This window comes from Gavialis gangeticus, unplaced genomic scaffold (genome assembly GCF_001723915.1).
Source record: "Gavialis gangeticus isolate Ggan-Ray unplaced genomic scaffold, GavGan_comp1, whole genome shotgun sequence".
In the NCBI taxonomy this organism is placed as follows: Eukaryota; Metazoa; Chordata; order Crocodylia; family Gavialidae; genus Gavialis; species Gavialis gangeticus.
The window spans coordinates 14,394,099-14,400,510 of record NW_017728991.1 but is presented as its reverse complement, the minus strand read 5'-3'; the positions used below and the strand labels follow the sequence as shown (position 1 = coordinate 14,400,510).

Genomic DNA, 6,412 nt, shown 5'->3' with positions numbered 1-6,412 from the left:
AATTCATTGAAATCAGTCTGTCTGAATGAGTTTTTTAAAGTGACTGAGCCACCTGAGGGCAATGCTGCCTTGAAACCTGGTTATTTAATATCCATTACAGGCAAAGGGAAAGGTCCTGAGTTGCATTTACATTCCAGCAGGGAAAAGGAGTGTCATGATTTAAAAGCAAGTTAGCAAGACCAGGGGAGGCATTGTTTAAAAGCTATTTGTTTAATGAAATCGTAAAAATGAATTTAGATGAATTTCTCAAATTGCCGTGCTGAGGCCCCACTTTCAAAGTTTCGCGACGTTTATGTGCATGAATCACTGAGCGTGGCATTCGTCCTCCAAGCCGCCGTGATTCTGGCTTTAATGGCTCTTCATTCTGGGAACAGATGGCTCTGGAGACTGCTGACTTTAGCAGTTCAACTTTCTGAAAACATTGGACGCTGCCTGAGCAACTCTCGGGGGGGTTTTTTATTGTTGTTTTTGTTTTTTTGAGCTGAAAAACTAGAACTGTCTGCTTGCGTCTGGAGGAGCCCTGGGAAACAGGGAGTGATGCTCAACATAACCCTAACACAGACTCCTCCTCAAAACCCCATTGCAATTTGGCCCCTCAAGTCTAGATCAGCGATTCTCAACCAGGGTGTCATGACACACTCTGGGGTGCGCTGAGATCCTTCCAAGGTTGCCCTGCAATGTTAACACTGCTGGATGTGCAGACATGATTCATGAAGTTAAAACCCAGAGATTTTGATTCAGTAACCTGTAGCATTAAAAATACTCTGACCTGCTGTGGTCTTTCTGAGTTCTTTGCAACAGGAGAACTGCTCTAGTTTTTTCACAGCGGAAAAGCAGAGTGACAACCCAAGACTTGGTGTTTTCCAAGGGTGCCCTGGTCTAGAAAGGCTGAGAACCACTGAACAGATGTAACATGGATGGACTTGAAAGCCAAATCCATCTGTGAATTGTGGGGGGGAAGGAGGTGTGGAATTCAGATCCCGCATTCCCGTACGGTGTGAGTCCTGAGATACGGCTCCCTCTCCTATAACGGCTGCACAGAAGTGTATTGATAGACGTGATGCTGACACAAGTTCTTACAGAGCTGGGGTAACTACTGCCACAGGTAGTGCCCTGGGCTCTGAGGGTGAGAGCTAGCCTCCTATGGGGAAACTTCTGTGGCCTTTAGTGCAGCTAGGTTTTGCACGAGTCAAGAAGTGATCAGGGGGAGCTAACCCTCAATCTCTTCTATGTGATATAAGTTAACATCCTTTGCCTCTATTTAGTTGGCTGAGGAGCAGCAGAAGACGACGCATCCAGTGCCCCTGCTGCTTGCTGAGACATGGATATCACTGTGGGATCGGCAGGAAAAAAAAAAATCAACCTAGCGCTCCCACTGCAGAAATACTGTCTCTGTTGCTAGGACTGTATTGAAAGCCAGTCCTCTGAGGTGAGCCCTATCGCTTTAGATACGTACCTACTTGTAGGCACCTCACAAGACCAAGTGCCTCAGCTCCTCTGCACGGCGCTGAACCTGAAGCTCTTCGGCTGTTCTGCTCCGACAGTGTTGGCAGTACTTGGGGCTCCTTATTTAATGCCTTTTCTCCCCTGAGCAAGGGAGAGAAGGAGGATGCACCACTGTGTCCGAGCTAGAGGTAGGAGTGCTCTGTAGCTCCAGGTCCCTCAAACAATTGCGAGGGATTTTTTTTTGTACACGTGTTAATTACTTTGGCATAACAGTACCTCGTGAGCAGACTTCCTAGGGCTGAAAGGGGACTAGACTAGAATAAGATGTAAAATTGCAGCAGCTGCTTTGAGGAGTTATTTAGGGATGTGATGACAAGCATTGAATGAAGTTGTTCAGGTTGGCTAGCTTATTTTTCCTGCATAACCAGTGACTTCTTCCTCTCCTGGGAAATTTCCATCGGTGATTAGAGGGGTACTTGTTTTAGTGGTCTCCATCCCCAGCCTTCCCCGTGGTCCTGGAGGTGACTGAGTGAATGCAGGGCACCGTGGGACCGAGTGTTATCTGTGGGTGGATCAGGTGATCCCTGTTTGTTTTCCCCAAGTAGCTGCTTTTAATTAGCATCACTTAAAATACATTTCCCGCGTGTGCAGTAATGAGAGCGCTGTTCTAGCACTCAGTCCTGCCTGAGCCAGGACCACTGTACCACGCGATGGCACTGGTAGACACTGTCTTGTCCTGTCTGGCTTGCCTTTCTGGTATGTTAGCTCTAGACTACATTCCCATTTACCTGCTCATCTTCCCTCTGCTCACCTGCTTCTGTTGCTAGCAGCAGTTGCCACTCCTTCCCTGCTCTGTCTGCTGGAGATTTGCCACACCTGATCTGTTTGCTTTGCTCAGGGCCAAGTTACAGCAAGGTGGGGCTTCCAGGAGCTGTTAATGAGGCAGGCTATATAAGCACTGGCCTTCTTTGCATGGATTGTCCTGTCTTTAATGGGCATCAGCAACACTTGCTCCTGTTGTACCTTTGCTGGGGTTTGGTGGAGATGGGGTGTTTCTCTTTTGGAACAGCTGGCTGTGGGGGGTGGCATTTTGCTCCCACTGAAGTCAATGGCAGTATTCCCATAGACATTGTAGGGGCCAGGATTTCACCCAGTCTGCTTTAACTGTCACTAGACCACAGATGTGGCTTGGAATAGATGGCTTGGGAGCCTGATCCTTCTGAGCCTGTCTCGGGGTGCCAGGGTAGGATGAAAGAATTGCTGCGGCACATCTGGTCATGCTAGCCAGCAAAGGCAGAGCTGAAGGGAAGGGATTTGATGGGCTGCCCTCTGTCTCTATTTTGACTCAAGCTGGCTCTTGGCAGTACTGATTAAGCTCTGGCAGCGTGAGGCTGAGCTGCTGTAGTAGCAACTCTGTCTAGGGGTTTCATGGCTGGTGAGACAGGAGCAAAGGGGCATGGGACAGGGAGCGTAGCTCAAATACCTGGGTTCTGCCTGGTGAATGTGGTATCTACTGCATTGAAATATTGCTGTGGATTTCAGCATGACCCAAACAAGTCAGGCTTTTCTTAAGCAAGGCCCTGCTGGTTGTGCTGCACAGAGGCTACAACCAGGTGCCAGCGTGAAGTGACTAAACAGTTTAGTTTTGCTGCCCATGCTGAATGAAGTAACCAAGCATGCAAGCAGGGAAATGGTAAGCTTGGCTTAAAAAAAAAAAAAGCCCACTTTCTAATCTTGTGTTTTTGCAGAGGGTAGTAACAGGCCAGATTCCAATCTTGGGGTATACATCTGGGGTACTGATTTTTTGCTGGGTGTTCCCTGGATTTACAGGGGTTGAGACATTTGGACTCTGCACCTCTGATTTCAGAACGTAGAGAAGTGGCAGGATGAGCAGAAAAATCCAGGGCCCGGCTTCTGATCCGTGTTTCCCCTTTTTCCTGTGCACAGAGCAGCTCTGGCGAGGTTGGCAAAGCAGTTTGGATGCGCTCTTCCTGGCCTGAGACTAGAATTGTGTCCTGCGGTTCAGAGCCTCACCACATGTGCTCTCTACAAGAATGAAAGCGGTGTGATTTGTGCTCTGATCAAAGTGAATGATTAAGAAAAGCAAAGTGGACCCCTGTAACCTTCCTATTTAAAGGTTCCCTGCCTCAGGCAGTGTTTGAAGGATCTCCTGTAACAACACCTTTGAAAAATGTCCTGCTATATTTCTTTTTTATATATATATATATAAAGATTTGCTGGGGCCTGACACTTACCTGCAAATAACCTGTAAATATTAATTCTTTTTATAAAGTCAGTGCCTAGCTTGTTTTGTGTGGCAGGGAACCTAACTTCTTCCCAAGGGAGAGGTGCTGCGTGTGGCTCCTAGTCTAATCAGAATTTAATCAGATTTCATTAGCTGAGTGGGGGCTGGCTTGTTTGGATGGCAGGTCTCCGGGAGAACCCAAGAGATGGTGGAAGTAGTGTGGGATGATGGACCTACCTTGGGGTTAGCAACTGCTCTGCTACTGGAGACTGTATAATAAGATGCAAAATAAATGCTGTAATGTTGGGTGGTGGAGAGAATAAAACAATCCCTGGGCACTTTTCTTTGAGTGTGTGAGCATCAGCCTAGGTGTCCTGGCCAAATTTAAATGCTGCCGTTTGCATTTGCCCTGTCTACAGCTCCCCTTGTATTTTCTCAGGTGAACAAAATGTTCTTGTTGTCTCTGGTCCTGTTCATCAGTTGCTGTTTTCCATACCTAAAGTGGCTTGCACATCAGTGCCTGTCAGAGCGAGTTCTGTTCCATTCGTCAGCTGCTTTCGGAGTCTCCTGGATAACAAGATCATGCAGAAAGGTAATAGCATTCAGATGAGATCGGAGAGGTCCTCCTGTTTGATCCTCTACTGTCCTCACGCTGAACCATCCAAGTCAGATGTGTTTGGCTGTGAGATGCTCTCTATGTGCCTGCCAGGATGGGGACCAGTCACTCACAAAGGGCTTGTTTCAATTTTCTGGTGCCTAGGGCACCAGTGATGGAAGGGGATTCACCTGTGAAGAAGTCGATACCACCACTGCCTTATCTCTGACCTGTGCTGCAGAAGGGTGCTGGGAGAGGTTCTGAATGGGTGCAACTATATATGGGTGCACTGACTGGTCTGTGGTGGCCAGCTCTGATCCCTCTGCGAGCAGAAGATTACAGGTCATTTCCATTTTACCCCCTAACTCCTGCAGGCTTTCTTGTCTGGGGACTTGCAGATACCAGGTTCTACTAGGAGAACCTGAGCAGTGTTTGGGCTCAGTGACTGGCCTGGGACCAAGTGAGAGGATGGTGTGAGAAGCTAGAGCCAGACATCTGCCTCCAAGATCTCTGTTCTCCACCTGCACTTTTTAATGGAGGTTCAAGGAAGGTCATTCCCCTCCCACTTATTGGGCAGCAGAGAAGCCTGACAAAATAGCTGGGCCAAGGCATGAAAGCCAAAGCCTATCTTCTTCCTCTGGCATTCAGGAGGCATGGGCGGAGGATGCCAGCAGTGAAAGATGCCCCCTGCCAGGGCAGGAGGTGCCAAGTTGTTGGATGTTGCAGTGTGAGGTGAGCCTTCCTCGTGGCTAACGCAGCCTTCATTTCCCCATTTGCACAGTGCAGCTAATGGCACTCGCCCTCCCTGTGGAGCAGAGCAGCACTTGGAGCTGTATGGAGCAGCAGCGTATGTTTGTGGTTTTGGTGAGTAACCGGAGAGCTCTGGCTGCACAAGTGCATTAATGCAGCAGCAAACCCACTTGAGCTATGCATTCAGCAAGCACCAGGACTGCAAATGGGTGACCTTGGAGGAGAAGGAAGCCTCCCTGCCTTGCAAGTGCTGCCCTGCTAAATATCATGCCTCCAAAATGTTACTTTGGAACAAAACTGCAGGGAAGTTGCCTGTTTGTTTGAGAGACTTACAGGGATTAGTGAGAGTTAGGAGTAAGTGGGCAACAGGCCTGGTAAAGAGGGTATTGAATTGAGAGGCAGGAGACTTGGGTGCTGTTCATAACTGTCATGGGCTCTGCCTCTAGTTTGTGTTTTCCTTCTGCATCCCCGCTTGATCTTGCCATTTTAGCACATTGGCTGTGTGATGATGCTTCCTCTCCCCTTACTGTTGCATGTTAACCATTAAGGGATGCTCGTTCCCATGCCTTGCCCTTGCCTCCTTTAGCATATGCTGCCTGGTAGCACTCTTCCCTTCGAGAGAGATGGGCAGAAAAAGCATTCATCAGTGGGGCTGCCAACTCTTGCAGTCGTATCCAGAGCCTTGCGATTTATCTAATAGGTTTTTTCCTTGAAGCACCAGCTCCTAGAGTCATGTGATGAAATCTAAAGGAGTTCTTGTGTCTTCTGACTGCTCCCCCCCCTTTTATGTCTAGGCCATGTAGTAGTGGAGGACAGTTTGGAAATGTGACCTGGCTGCTTGTTCTGGGCTTAGGAACCAGAAGCTGCCTTTGAAATTAACTGAGGGATTTAGCTCGATCTGTTGGCTTCCTCTTTCACAGTGGCTTAGAAAGGAGCAAGAGCCAGAGAAGAACTTGTCTCCAATTGGTTGCATGTGCTTAAGCCCCTCCCACTGTAGATGGGGATGCCAAAATGCTCAGTGTCCTGGGGATCAGCGATGATGATGATGATGTCTTCCAAGCTCCCCTCCGCCTGCTGTCCCTGCTGCTGCTGTGCACAGGCACAAGGAGCAGGCATCTTCTCAGCCTCACAGTGTCGGATCAGGACTGCTCTGATCCCCAGCCCCTCTTGTAAGGAGATGACTTTCCTGCATCATAAACCTCTGACACCTCAGAAACTTCCTGGCCTTACTCAGGAGAGTCACATTCTCAATTTTTGAACAAAAACTCTAGAAAATTGGCCCAATCTATGTGGATTTTTTAAAAAAAAAATTTTTTTTTGGTTTTTGTTTCGTTTGTTTTTAATGTCAATTTGGCCTTTTTTTTTTTTTTTTTTTT

General features: G+C 48.1%; 1 long non-coding RNA gene across 2 annotated transcripts in view; it reads left to right on the top strand.

Moving 5' to 3' along the window:
• The first annotated feature begins 1,438 nt into the window (after positions 1-1,438).
• Positions 1,439-6,412, top strand: part of LOC109297815 — a 10,286-nt gene continuing 5,312 nt past the window's right edge. Inside the window, exons 1-3 of one of the 2 annotated variants that reach the window (XR_002097429.1) lie at positions 1,439-3,139; positions 3,314-3,714; positions 4,131-4,283. This is a non-coding gene — a long non-coding RNA (uncharacterized LOC109297815). Of the gene's footprint in view, positions 3,715-4,130; positions 4,284-6,412 lie in introns of both variants that reach the window. The other variant, XR_002097428.1, reaches the window with a different exon arrangement.